A 16253-nucleotide genomic window follows, 5' to 3' on the forward strand; every position below is an offset into this window, starting at 1 on the left:
CCGCCCAGGCATACTCGTCGACAAGTAAACGGGATTTGTCGACGAGACAAAGAAGCCCACTCGTCGACAAATCTATCATCTCATTGATGAGTCTTTAACTCTCATATTTTCTAGCTCTAGATATCTACTCTTCAATGAGTACAAGGCACTCGTTGACAAGTGTTTTGCTGCCAGCACAAGAAGACTTCTCTCATATGTTTTCCTTCCTTTGTTTGTGATCCCACTAAGTATAAGAGCCACACACAAATATAACAGAATATGATTCATTTTGCTTATTCTCACCCTTTGGATATCAACAAAAAGAATTTTAACAAAGATTAAGCAGTATAGAACAATCATGCATTTTAAACATCAATAGCAAACATAAGTTCGCCAACAGCCAACATGCAGCTCACAAAGATATGATAATCAGTAGAAAGTCACAATCAACATTCAGTATTCAATCATGCATACATATCCATTATTTCCAAAGTAGACCTCATAATGATTTCAAATAAAGCATATAACAATATTAGAAGTCATTACATGATAAGACGGTTTGCAAAACAAAAAAAAAAAGAAAAAGTGCAATCAAAATATAATCAGAGACAAAATGTTTCAAAGGATCTCTCTAACAATAGCTCTCAGCTAGTCCTTATCAATATCATCTCCACCAGATGTGATCTCGTCCTCCTCATCATTGTCTTACTCGAACTCGCTTCCACGGGAGCTTTCCCTTTTGATAAAGCACTACCCGTGTTGCTTTCGATTCGTGCGAGCCACTGATCGAAGGAACTGAAGTTGGATTGGATTGTCTATTGAAGTGCATTGTATTTAGATTCCATATCTCCACGAATAGCAAGAAATTGTGAATCAATATCCCAATGATAATCCATAAAGCATGCAGAAGGATCAGTAGCAGCACCAACAGGAGGAGGTGGCTCCTAATAGTGTGGATCATTCCTATGAGCACTTTCTCCCTCAAAGCGTACATTCACATTATCTTGCTGAGGTTGACATTTGTTAAGGATCCAATCAAGTGCTCGATCCAATTCATAACCCATGAGTTTCACGGTGGTTGATGAAAATTTATCGGAGGCTTTTCGTTTAATAGATAGAGTTGGTGAACAAGCTAGACCAAGATACTCAAAAATGAGATTCAGAGCCCCTCCATAAGGGAGAATTACTCGTCTAGTTTCTTCCTTGGTAATCATCCGTTTAAGTATAAGAGTTGGAAGATCAAGATGCTTGTTGGTATATATGCACCACATAACAAAACAATCTAAATTGGAAATATGGTCTCGTGATCCATTCCTAGGTAGAATGTTGTTTGTAATGAGCAAGTGAATGATCGTAGCTTTAAGGGTTAACTGCCTATACAAAGGAGGATGACCAAAATAAATTGGTGGTTTGGTTAAGATAAGAGGCAAAATTTTTTTGGGGGGGGGGGGGTGGTGGTGAACCTTGTTCCACTAACCAGGATTCTCCTAAGTTTGGACATTAAAAATCATCACATTGAATTCTAAAATTTTCAGCTATTGTTTGTGGGGTGAGTGAAAAACATCTGTTCATGATTTGGGTTGTGTATATGGTGTCTTCCCTTCCTAAGTTTGCATAAAATAGATGTACTAAATTTGGATAAACCCCTTTGATGAGAATCAACAAGCACCATTAAAGGATCCATTGCATATTCCTGTTGGGTCATTCACTAGAGCGGGAACCAAGAAGATCAAAAAAGCACTTTATGGGCTAATGCAAGATATTTGGGCTTATTCAAAAACGGGGCACTCCAAGCTTGGCCCAAAGAAAGATGAAGGCTTAATAAACTTAATCCAAGTTTTTTATGGAGCTAATCTTGCCTAATGGCTGTGATCTCCTTATTAATTGAGACGCCCCAATTTTCATACCATTTTTTTTTTCAATAAATAGAACATGTTAGCCTTGTTGGCTACAATATCATATTTAATATGTTTTGATGATATTAACATATTTGTGTGTTCCTAGTGTTTTCCTATCTTTGCAGTTATGGTTAGTAGAGGTACAAGTGGAAAATGCTTGAAATACCAAGTGAGAGGCAAAAGTCAGATCGAGTATGCATCAAGAAGGAAAGATCAAATGGACACATACTCGGAAGGACCCAAGCACAACCGAATGTTTTATAATTGTTGAATTATTTGTAATAAAGGTTGTGTGAGTGGTAGGTTTAGAGCCCCTCCATAAAGGAGAATTACTCGTCTAGTTTCTTTCTTGGTAATCATCTGTTTGAGTATAAGAGTTGGAAGATCAAGATGCTTGTTGGTATATATGCACCACATAACAAAACAATCTAAATTGGAAATATGGTCTCGTGACCACTTCCTAGGTAGAATGTTGTTTGTAATGAGCAAGTGAATGATCGTAGCTTTAAGGGTTAACTGCCTATACAAAGGAGGATGACCAAAATAAATTGGTGGTTTGGTTAAGATAAGAGGCAAAATTTTTTTTGGGGGGGGGGGGGTGAACCTTGTTCCATTAACCAGGATTCTCCTAAGTTTAGACATTAAAAATCATCATACTGAATTCTAAATTTTTCAACTATTGTTTGTGGGGTGAGTGAAAAACATTTGTTCATGATTTGGGTTGTGTATATGGTGTCTTCCCTTCCTAAGTTCGCATAAAATAGATGTACTAAATTTGGATAAACCCCTTTGATGAGAATCAACAAGATGGGCCTTTCACTAGAGCGAGATCCAAGAAGATCAAAAAAGCACTTTATGGGTTGATGCAAGATATTTGGGTTTATTCAAAAACAGGGCACTCCAAGCTTGGCCCAAAGAAAGATGAAGGCTTAATAAACTTAATCCAAGTTTTTTGTGGAGCTAATCTTGCTTAATTGCTGTAATCTCCTTATTAATTTAGACGCCTCGATTTTCATACCATTTTTTTTTTCAATAAATAGAACATGTTAGCCTTGTTGGCTACAATATCATATTTAATGTGTTTTGATGATATTAACCTATTTGTGTGTTCCTAGTGTTTTCCTATCTTTGTAGTTATGGTTAGTAGAGGTACAAGTGGAAAATGCTTGAAATACCAAGTGAGAGGCAAAAGTCAGACCGAGTATGCATCAAGAAGGAAAGATGGACACATACTCGGAAGGACCCAAGCACAACCGAATGTTTTATAATTGTTGAATTATTTGTAATAAGGGTTGTGTGAGTGGTAGGTTCAGAGCCCCTCCATAAGGGAGAATTACTCGTCTAGTTTCTTTCTTGGTAATCATCTGTTTGAGTATAAGAGTTGGAAGATCAAGATGCTTGTTGGTATATATGCACCACATAACAAAACAATCTAAATTGGAAATATGGTCTCATGACCCATTCCTAGGTAGAATGTTGTTTGTAATGAGCAAGTGAATGATCGTAGCTTTAAGGGTTAACTGCCTATACAAAGGAGGATGACCAAAATAAATTGGTGGTTTGGTTAAGATAAGAGGCAAAATTTTTTTTTTTTTGGGGGGGGGGGGGGTGAACCTTGTTCCATTAACCAGGATTCTCCTAAGTTTGGACATTAAAAATCATCATACTGAATTCTAAATTTTTCAACTGTTGTTTGTGGGGTGAGTGAAAAACATTTGTTCATGATTTGGGTTGTGTATATGGTGTCTTCCCTTCCTAAGTTTGCATAAAATAGATGTACTAAATTTGGATAAACCCCTTTGATGAGAATCAACAAGCTGGGCCTTTCACTAGAGCGAGATCCAAGAAGATCAAAAAAGCACTTTATGAGTTGATGCAAGATATTTGGGTTTAATCAAAAACAGGGCACTCCAAGGTTGGCCCAAAGAAAGATGAAGGCTTAAGAAATTTAATCCAAGTTTTTTATGGAGCTAATCTTGCTTAATTGCTGTAATCTCCTTACTAATTGAGACGCCCCGATTTTTATACCATTTTTTTTTCAATAAATAGAACATGTTAGCCTTGTTGGCTACAATATCATATTTAATGTGTTTTGATGATATTAACCTATTTGTGTGTTCCTAGTGTTTTCCTATCTTTGCAGTTATGGTTAGTAGAGGTACAAGTGGAAAATGCTTGAAATACCAAGTGAGAGGCAAAAGTCAGACCGAGTATGTATCAAGAAGGAAAGATCAAATGGACACATACTCGGAAGGACCCAAGCACAACCGAATGTTTTATAATTGTTGAATTATTTGTATTGAGGGTTGTGTGAGTGGTAGGTTCAGTTTGTAACTCTTGCGTTTTCTTAGCTTTGGTGCAATCCCAAGAGAGGGGGTGAATTGGGTATTTAAAAATTATTGCCTAGGTTAATCGGTTAACAACAGTATTACACAAGCCTAAGATCAATCTATGCAATCAATAAATAAACATACACGTGCAGTAAAGTAAAGTGCGGAAAAAGTAAATGATACACGTGATATGTTATCGAGGTTCGGCCAAAGTGCCTACAACCCCGCCTTGGCTAACAAGTACAAGGATTACCACTATAGGCTCACTTAACGGGTGGAGCGGCACCTAAACAACCAGGTCAATTAGCATAGGGCTGACTTTAACTTTTACAACTAGGTCAATTAATACAGGGCTGACCTCAACCTATACAATCCTTCCCGGGTTGGATTACTGTCCCCTCAGGCCATGCCTAGAAATACAACACTAATTTCTCAATCAAATGGTACAATGATTATACTTTCATGTAAAGTAGATATGTACCCAATACGCACAATATAATCAATACACTACCAAAAAATAGGATTTGATAAGTTCAGTGTAGTCTAAGTGTCTACTCTCAAATATTTATGCAAATATTGCAGTCAGTGCGTGAGAGTGTAAATGGTATAATCTTTGTGGCAAATAATGATTTCAATCGCAATGCACAAACAAAGATCCTTAGCACACTTTAAATATCTCAACAAATATATTTGTACAAATATAAACCACAAGAGATATTCAAATTTAATTTATAAAATGATTTGATCTTTGAATTCAACAAGATAAAGTCAATCAAAGGATATTTCAACAAAGATCTTTTTGCATATGCACAAATATCTTAACAAAATATTTCTTAAAGTAAATCACGAGATATTTGAGACTAGTTTGTAAAAATTATTTGATATTTGTGTTAAGATGATATTATCAATCAAGAGGTATACTAACAAAGATCTTCACAAGCAAAATATCCCAAAAGTATTTTTCTCAAAATTAAGCACACAGGATATTTGAAAGAGGTTTATAAAAATTTATTTCACAAAAAAAAAAAAAAATAATACGAACTCTAGAGTATTGCAATGATGATGCCAAACTCACAAGCTCTACAAAATTTTCCTATGGAAGACTTATTAATGAAGTCTTCTAGAAAAACTCAAACTTACTCTCAAATGAAAAATATATATCAATTAACTAGAACTAACGAGAGTGTAAGCTTAACTAGAAACTCACAATAACACTCTTACTTAGCAAGGTTTGCAATGAGGATGAGTAATAATGAAGAAATGAAGCTTGTATGTGAGAAATAGAGCTTTTGAAAATCAGAGGATATTTGCTAATTGTTTTTCTAATCTCTTACTAATTTTTGCAAATGAAGGGGTATATATAGACTTTCCCCTGATTATGGCCGTTAAGGACACAAATGGAATTATTATAAAAGTTTTAATATTATTTAATTAAATTAACCCCATTTAAAAATATTAACCGCTGTAAAAAAATTTAGGGCAACCCGAGAGCATCGGTTGACCGGGGTAGGTTCGGTTGACCGAGTTGCTTGAAGTTCGATCAATCGGATATTAATTTAACTACAAGTTCGGTTGACCAGACTTGGAGGTTCAGGGCGATTTTTCCCTTTTAGCGTGGTTCGGTCGACCGGGAACTTTTTGAACTATCTAGTTCGGTTGACCAAACCATTGAGTTCTCACACGTGGGAACTCAGTTGACCTGGACGTTGTTATTCATTTTGGGCATGGTCGACTAGAAGGTCAAAATGTTGACTACTAGGAAGTTTGGTCGACTGGGTATAAATGAACTAGGTAAGTTTGGTCGACCGAGATGTGGTAAATCTATTGACTCGATCCGGGTTCGGTCGAACAGGAGGATTTTGTACTAACAAGTACGGTCGATTGAACATGTATTTTTCATACATTTTGATTCTTTTTAATTATGCAAACACCCTATTCATATGACCATATATATATGCATGTGTGAGTGTCTTAGGGTCATACTAGGTCTTTTTGAGTGCACCGAAAAAATTCGGCGTCGGTCGACTTTCGATCAAAAGGTATTCCCTACGGTCCATCTATGATCTTGAGCTTATCCATCCTACCATGTAGGTAAGACATTAATTATTACAGACCATTTTCCTATCTTACTATTACAAACCCAAATAAATGAAAATGAAATACAATAAAAATGATCTTCAGGGTCTTCAAGCTTTACTTCATGTGCCATTAGTGTACCTGCTAATATAAACCTGCACATGAACTAGATAGCCATTAAATACAACAAGTATTTGTCATTATCAAAATTAGGTGTGACCTATAAGGTCAACACATTTTGTTTTTGCATGATTTATGAGCAAGAGTTGAGTAAAGCATATGCATACTAGGACACATGAGTTTATAGGATTGCACTAAAGACATAAACACAAACTCACATTTCATGGCTTTCAAAGTTAAACTTAAAGAGTTTGTTAAATGAATCCTAAACTCAAATATGTTTTCTAAAGAGACAAGTTTTCAAACATCCTGGTATTTTGAACATCTTCATACTTAGTTCTGGTTTTTATCAAAACGAGTCTTATGTCCTAAGGGTGCAAAGAAAGTAAAGTATATTTTCAATAAAGGACATCTAAACATATAAGATATCGAAATGAGTTTTCAAATATGTTTTCATAAAATAAGATATCTTATATTCATGGGAAAGCTCACTTGGACAAGTTTTAGTCTTTATTAGACTTAATATATTTCATACGCTTTTGTCCAAGAATGTTTTAAGTCATTAAAAGACTTTTTGACAAGGAAAAACAAAGTAATCGTCACTACCGTAGTGCAGCCTTGAGTCGACAAGTTGCAGGGGCTCGTCGACGAGTCCAATGGGCAGAACCGCTCCAACGGGCGAAAAATGGCTAGTTTACCAAATAAAATAATTTTTCTTCCCCCCAAAGGCTAGTTAACGACTCCTTTGGCTTTTGGGCTATAAATACAAGCTATTAGACTTGTACTAACATGGTTTTGAGCATTGTTAATCATATTTGAGAAAAATATAATTTAATCCAAAACCTAAGCACTTTGCACTTTGCATTTTAGTTATTCTTCACAAGTGCTCAATCCTCTCTTACTCACTTATCATGTAAGATTTATTCCTTGAGAGAATAGAGTAAGGATTTGGTTGTATTTCATATTGGCTCATTTAAGGAGCATTAATTTGTATTTCCATTCTCTCGTAAGGTTCTTTGTGAACCATTGTTGTAAGGTTCTTTGTGAACTGAAGCGAAGGCTCTTGGTGAGGACGGTAGGGATTTGATCTCGAGTTGTAAGGCTTCTCCACTGGTGAAGGAGTATCCTTAGTGGATTGTGGAATCCTTGACTTGGTGCTAAGATGTGGATGTAGGTTTAGTGCCGAACGACGTAAAAATACCGGTGTTGTTCTTTCTCTCCTTTACACTTTTTATTTTATATCTTGTGCATGATTTATATTTATATTACGATATAATTTCTTGTATCTCGTCAAGAGTTTTTATTTTGTATAAAAAATACTATTTTGCGAAAAGAGTCTATTCACCCCCCCTAGACTATATACTCCCGGGGCTGGGACAACTAACAAGTGGTATCGGAGAGAGGCACTTGTATTTTCGGAGTAAAATCCAGAGCGTAAAAGATCAAATGGAGTATTCGGTGAGCACCTCTTCATATGGACGATCCATTTATCAGCCACCGATGTTCAATGGTTCAAACTACCATGCGTGGAAAAATCAAATGTCCGTGTTCATTCAAGCATATGAGTTGAATTTGTGGAAGATCATCTCCAAAGGAGACTTCTCAATCACAAAGAAAAATGAGGATATTCCAAAGACTTTATTGGAACAATCACCAAGCGAAAAAAGGTTAGTTGAACTAAATTTTAAAGCAAAACATATTATTCTTTGTGGTTTAAATGATGATGTACATAGTCTTATTTGCGAATGTCAAACCGCAAAAGAAATGTGGGATGCATTTGAAAACATCTATGGAAACACATCACAAAATGAACAATAAAAAATATGCATACTTGTTAGAGAATATGAAATATTTAAATTAAATGATGATGAAGAAATTTCATCCATGCTCACTCGGTTCGCACACCTCATAAACAATTTAAAGGCACATGGTAGAGTTTATTCATTGAACAATTATATTCAAAAAATTCTCTAGTCTTTACCTAAGACATCAATAACCATTGAAGAAGTTAGAAATCTAGAAAAACCAAAGTTAGAAATCTAGAAAAGCCTAAGATAGAAAATGGTCTTGCCTTAGATACACTTTGTGCTAATCACCAAAAAATAGGTGAGGATGATATTGCATTCTTTACAAGAAAACTTAATAAAAATCTTAAGCAAAAGAACGCAGCAAAAAGAAAAAGAAGAGTCATGTATTGAATGTTGTAATTGTACTAACTCTAAGCATGACATGATAAATTGCCCCCTAAATCAAAATGAAGAAAATTTTATAAATGGGGATCATAATGCCATAAATGGTGCTACTTGGGATCAAACCGATGGATTAGCCACCGATGATGAAAATAAGAAAGAAGCACATCCTTACTTCATGGCTAACGAACAAGAAGATGAAGTAAGTTCGGATGAGGAGGATTATGCACCTTCATATAATGAAATTGTGAATAGTTGTGTTAAATTGTTTGATAAATTACTTTTAGTAAAAAGGAAGAATAAAAATGTTGAGAAGGAGCTTGCTTTGTCAAAACAAATGGAATTTTCTTTGAAAGAAGAAAATGAATCCCTTAAAAGGAAAAATGAAGAGTTTATTTTAAATTCTCAAAAAGAGCATGAAATTTTAAAAGAAAAGATAGAAAATTTGGAAGGAAAATTGTCAAAATCCAAAGGTAAGGAATCTTGTCTTTGTTCTATCTTGAAAGAAGCAAATTGCTCCTTGAAAAGGGAAAATGAGGAGCTTATAGAAAAGGCTCAAAAAGACCATGGATCTTTTCAAGTTGAGGTGAAAATTTTGAAAAATCAAATTAAAAATGTTTTGAATGAAAATACTATCTTGAAAAAGAACAATGAAGATCATGACAAAGTAATAAGAAGAAAATAAAACTCCAAGAAATCTTTGGGAGTTAAGATAAATAATGTTTCCAAAAAGGATTCAAAATCCTCTCATAAATCATAAGATTATGCCTCAACAAGTAAAAATAGTGCAAATAAGTCAAGACTCTCACATGAAAACAAGATTCGTTTATATTGTGAAAGAAAAGGTCATATTAGATATTTTTGCCCTTATAGAGGAGAAAAAGGCAAAGCAAGGAAGCTTGAATGGGTAGTGAAGAAAAACCCTCTGGCACCCAAGGAAGAATGTGTATCAAGGAGAATTACATGAATTGTAAAATATACTTCCTTAGGACCTAGGATTAGGTAATCGGTCTTCACGTAGATACCTAGGTAAAAAAAATAATATGAAAATTGAAAGTATAAGATGATAATACTTAGGCTGCATAATTGAGGGGGAGTAGCATATTCAAAAAGAACTCATCCAATTAGCTCTTAATTGTATTATGCTTATGACTGGAAATATTTTGGATGCTTTATGCTACTATCCATGACTTGCTAAGTGCCTTTAAATTCATTGGATGAATAGTCTTGATTATAATTTGAATGGCTTTGAGCTGTGCTGAATGCCACTATCTAAATATTGCTAATTGTTTAAATTTATTTGGTAGATGGGTAATTATAATCATTGCACTGAATGTTAAATATCCATCTTTGCTAAATGTCTATATTGTTGATAGATAATTTATAACATAAATTGTTACTTGAGCTATATTGACTGCATGCTTGTTCTGAATGCCATCTGTAAGGCGGATGCAGATTTGTGAATTGCATGCTGGTAGTTAACTAGGATTCTGCATGTTGGTTTGAATGATCTATTTTAGACATGCATGCTAGCTAGTTGACTAGAATTATGACTCCATAAGACTGATTTTAAATTCTAAATAATTTTACAAGTCTTATGAAGTGTCTAACTAGTGACCATGCTCTTCATAGTACTTTGATCTTAAGCGGTCACTTAGTCTATTACATGCATTTTGTCATTATTGAACATTTTTTTGTTCATGTATGTTAAAAGGATCATTTGCATGCTATTTTAAAGGGACTTATAAGCCTTTGCATACAAAATGAAAATGTTTTGAAATTTAGTATATGCTAGTTGAATTTTATGAATATCTTTGCAATGCATGCTAATTAATTGAATAAGTATTTGGTACATGTTGAATCCAAAATACTATAGAAATTGAAAAACATGTACACATCTTGTTATCTTAGGAAGAACTAGTTCATAGACACCAATTGGTCCTAATCCTTGGGTTATGTCCTTTCACTCAGGACCTAAATGGTTAAGCATCATCATTTTAATTAAACGTCACATGTTTTGATGATGGTCCATTAACTAGGGCTAATGCATGACATTGGGGTAGTTTTCATTTGTGTCACACTCATTCAGTATTTTGAGTTGTGCCATCCTCACTTTGAAGCCCTATTGCATAATGTTTGAAGTATAACCTTGATTGGCTATTGTATGCTTATTGAAATGCAATATATCATGATTGTGATCTGAATGATTAATATTTGCTGCATGCTGAATTCTTATGAAGGATGAATATAGGATAAAAGATCTTAAATGAACATCATCCTTGAACTAAAAATTCAAGTAAGCATGTATGCAAATTTATAGGGGAGCTTAAGCCCCATAAGAAAAAGGATAAAATTCATCTTCCCTATGGACTTACATTTTCTATTGTTTTTGTTTTTGAGTCTGAAGACTTTTTTAGGTATCTTGAACATCATGTCCAGTCCTTTAATTGAATTATCTTATGAAATGGATTGTTCTTGGATTTATGAACACACTACACATGACTTAATAGTAGTTTTATAATGAGTCGGTTCTTTATAGAAAAGACCCTACTAGTTGGTTAAAATGCTTGATCTATAATGCATAAAATTTTTTTTACTTATGCCAATATTGATGAGTTAGAATTATTAAACCAATGTGATGTTTCAAATTGTATATATATACTTATTGATTGGTTTATTTCTTTTTAAAATATTGGCTATTGTTTTATGGGATGAAATAGCATGTGCTCCAAGCTTGTTAAATGGAAAAACCTTGGTTTTCTCTTGTGAATTACTAAAGTTTTGAATTGTTATTCAAAAGCATGCTATGATTTGTTTTGATGATATATGCTAAGCATTATATGTCATATCCCATTCGTGGATTTAAGCTTTAGTGAAAGCTAATCATAACAAAATTTTGTAAATTTGCATTGAATGTTTGATCCAACATCATATGGTATTTTTCTTAATGATCATCATTCATGAGTTTTGAAGGAAGCCATTCTTGGCATTTCCAATGTTATGGTTTAGCACCAATTTTTTTTGGCATATGTGTTTAGCACACACTCACCTCCCTACCACGGAATCATATCTTAAGGGAGAGAAATTTTAGTTAAATATATTGTATCTCTCTTTTTGATGATGATCAAAGGCAGAGAAGATATTTGGTGTCCTCTTTGTTAAAAGAATGATGTGTGGTGTTATGTGAGGGTGAGGGGGAGAAGTGAAATGCATTTGGGGTAGAATGCATATGGTTGCATGAAAAGTTCAACTTGCTTATTACTTGTCTTATCTTACATGAACTTTCTATTTTATGAATTGATTGTTAAAGCTCCATGAATATGAAATGCTTTTATTGTACCTTATATGCATATAGTAAGGGAAAACAAATGTTAATCATTTAACAATATGCATATTTTGAGGGGAAGTTTTCATATATACCCTTTAGGAGAACACTAATGGTTTGCCATCATAAAAAAGGGGGAGAATGTTAGCCTTAGAGGCTATGTGAGCTTAATTGCATCGTTTTGATGATAACAACACATTAGTGGTTCTAGGTTAGCTTGTCTTTGCATAGGAAGCTATGATAAGTCAAACTCAAATGTAAAGATTAAGTAAATTATTAATAGGTTAGACATCATCAAAAAGGGGGATAATGCTAGCCTTGTTGGCTACAATATCATATTTAATGTGTTTTGATGATATTAACTTATTTGTGTGTTCCTAGTGTTTTCCTATCTTTGCAGTTATGGTTAGTAGAGGTACAAGTGGAAAATGCTTGAAATACCAAGTGATAGGCAAAAATCGGACCGAGTAGGCATCAAGAAGGAGAGATCAAATGGACACATACTTGAAAGGACCCAAGCACAACCGGATGTTGAGATCAAATGGACACATACTCGAAAGGACCCAAGCACAACCGAATGTTTTATAATTGTTGAATTATTTGTAATAAGGGTTGTGTGAGTGGTAGGTTCAGTTTGTAACTCTTGCTTTTTGTTTCTACATGATTTTTGAGCAAGATTTGAGTAAAGAACATGCATACTAGGACACATGAGTTTATAAGATTGCACTAAAGACATAAACACAAATTCACCTTTCATGGCTTTCAAAGTTAAACTTAAAGAGTTTTTTAAATGAATCCTAAACTCAAATATGTTTTCTAAAGAGACAAGTTTTCAAACATCTTGGTATTTTGAACATCCTTATACTTAGTCCTGGATTTATCAAAACGAGTCTTATGTCCTAAGGGTGCAAAGAAAGTAAAGTATATTTTCAATAAAGGACATACTAAACATATAAGATATCGAAACGAATTTTTAAATATGTTTTCATAAAACAAGATATCTTATATTCATGGGAAAACTCACTTGGACAAGTTTTAATCTTTATTAGACTTAATATATTTCATATACTTTTGTCAAATATTGTTTTAAGTCATTGAAAGACTTTTTGACAAGGAAAAACAAAGCAATCATCACTATCGTAGTGCAGCCTTGAGTCCTGAATACCTTTTTGTATTTTGGGCATAACATTTTCTAAAAAAGTCCAAAAAGGACGATCTTGGTGTCCTTGGAAATCTAAGCCAAAATTCCACAACTTTCACGTTGATGACATTTTCTAATTCATGGCACTCATCAACGAACACAGGGGATTCGTCGATGAGTTGCAGGGTGTGATTAGTCGACGAGTGCAGGGGCTCATCGATGAGTCCAACGTGCGGAAAATGGCTAGTTTACCAAATAAAATAATTTTTCTTCCCCCCAACGACTAGTTAACGACTCCTTTGGCTCCTAGGCTATAGATACAAGTTATTAGACTTGTATTAACATGGTTTCGAGCATTGTTGATCATATTGTGAAAAATATCATTTTATCCAAAACCTAAGCACTTTGCACTTTGCATTTTAGTTATTCTTCACAAGTGCTCAATCCTCTCTAGCTCACTTATCTTGTAAGATTCATTCCTTGAGAGAATAGAGTGAGGATTTGGTTGTATTTCATATTGGCTCATTTAAGGAGCATTAATTTGTATTTCCAATCTCTCGTAAGGTTCTTTATGAACCATTGTTGTAAGGTTCTTTGTGAGCGTGGTAGGGATTTGTTCTCGAGTGTAGGGATTTGTTCTTAAGTTGTAAGGCTTCTTCGCTGGTGAAGGAGTATACTTAGTGGATTGTGGAATCCTTGGCTTGGTTCTAAGGCGTGGACGTAGGCTTGGTGCCGAACGACGTAAAAATACTAGTGTTGTTCATTCTCTCTTACACTCTTTATTTTATATCTAGTGCATGATTATATTTATATTGCGATATAATTTCTTGTATCTTTCCAAGAGTTTTATTTTTATAGAAAAATATGTATTTCATGAAAAAGTCTATTCACCCCCCTCTAGACTATATACTCCCGGGGCTGGGACGACTAACATAACATATTAATCAAACATCGGTCACGTCATCAACTTTGATACCATATCAACATAACCCGACCCGAAATAGGGTACCGGGTAATCAGTCTATCTCATAAACAAACTTAACAGTGGAAGCCAATATTTACAAACCATCCAGAATACAATTAACTAGAGTTTTATACATCTATATATATGTACATGTCTAACACATTCCCAAAAATCCACAAAATACTCTAGGGGAAACATATATCCCTAGCTCACAGCACTCACCCTGTCTATCAGGGTACCAGCTTACTCTATCTCCAAGCTCCATCACTTGGTCTGTCATGTTTTCCTAAAATATTAGATATTTGGGTGAGACACATCTCAGTAAAACGGAATAAATTATTTATAGTGTGTGGCAGTATGAGTTTCGTTATGTCATAATATACTCATTTTAGTGATAATACCATCTGAGAAAATATACAAATTCGTATTCATAATCATATAGATATAAAACACAATCTTTTATAAGTTTTATTCCATTTCTCAAATTCATGCACATGCAACCCATATTTATCAGCGAAAGTTTCCGAAGATAGGGGAGATTACACGCCCATACATGTAGCTCCCCTTTGCTCTGATATCGTTTGTTACCTTGCCTGAATAGTTCGGGTGCGGCTACAACTAATACTTATCAAGAAACTTACCTTACTCAGTAAGCTCTCAGGCGGAGAGTTTTACTTCACCCTAGTTATTTATGTTATTAAACTCACACTCTTCCATTTCTCATATTCATTTCACAATCTAGCTCATGAGTGTCCACTATAACCTATCCATATGCCATCTGTAACTCATGGTTGCCCTGAGGATATTCTTCATGCCATACTTCCCCCCATGGTCAGGGTTGTGCGGCCCAAAGGCTGGATCTAAACTGCGGTTGGCTTACCCGGTTAGATCAAAATAAGAAATCCATCCATGTGTCTATAGTACGATTGGCTTGCCTAACCCTAGTTTGGACCCAGGGGCAAAACTACCCTTCTCACTAGCTTAATTAAGTGTCATGCTACACTCTCCACCAGACCGTGTGGTTGCACTTATCATCCCACTAGCAATGGTACCGTGCTTTTAGAAATACTCTAGTCCATCAGGGTTCTCATTTCCACATTTCCATTTTCACAATTCAGTATCCACATTCCATTATTCACATTGCAGTATTCACGTTGCAATATTCACATTTCAGTGTTCACATTTCAGTATTCACAACTCAGTATTCACATTGGAATATTCACATTGTAGTATTCACATTTCAGTATATATTCTATTTCACGTATTTCAACATTTCTCAATAAAACATATAATCATTTCATATTTCCTCATTTATCATAGAAAACATTTCTATATTCATATTTCATATTCCATCACTTCCCAGTAAAATACACATCGATAGAACATAATTCATCATTCTTAATAAAACAATTTTATTTGCCACTTTTCATCATTTCCCTTATTTCAAATCCCAAAACATCCCAATTCAGTATAAATCATATGCCACACCATTTTATCTGATATTCGTATCATAATAATTTTAGGTAAAATATCATATTCTCATTTTCACGTACTAATTCAACTAGTAGTTCTCAAAATAACTGTTATAATTCATTCCTCTTACCTGGCTTATTGAGAGGCCTACTAAAATACCCAATCCCACGCCCACAGTGTTCAAAACTCAAAACTTTGAAATTCACATTTCCTCTAAATCAATCAATTCAATTCCCAGAATAATAATTATTTTTAACATTTCCTATGCTCACACACTCCCATTAACCGGTTAAATTCTAAAATCACGAGTTTGATCTGCTTCCCATATTTAAATTTAATTTTTAACATATTAAAAATACCAATAAGATCAAATCCTCGCAGTTAATCTAATTTCAAAATATTCTCAGAAATCTAATATAATCAAATCCCTGAAATTTAACTTAATTCCAACATATTCCCCAAAAATTTGCTATAATCAAATACTCCTATCGAATAATCTCATATTATAATTTAACCGGTTTAATTTCTAAAATAATTGACATAATTTGTGCTCCTCACCTTAACCTTGGAGTGGTGCCTTGGACCGCCAAATCTAAAATTTGCTCCGACTAACGTGATGAGGATCGAATGTAGGACCCTATGGTGGTGTCTAATTGTCAATTTGACTAAATATTTAAGGAAAAATTGAGGAGAGAGAGAGAGAGAAAAAGAGGTTGCCTTACCCCGGGAGTGGTGCCTATATCGCTCCTACGACAAAT

This window comes from Malania oleifera, chromosome 1 (assembly GCF_029873635.1).
Source record: "Malania oleifera isolate guangnan ecotype guangnan chromosome 1, ASM2987363v1, whole genome shotgun sequence".
Classification (NCBI taxonomy): domain Eukaryota; kingdom Viridiplantae; phylum Streptophyta; class Magnoliopsida; order Santalales; family Ximeniaceae; genus Malania; species Malania oleifera.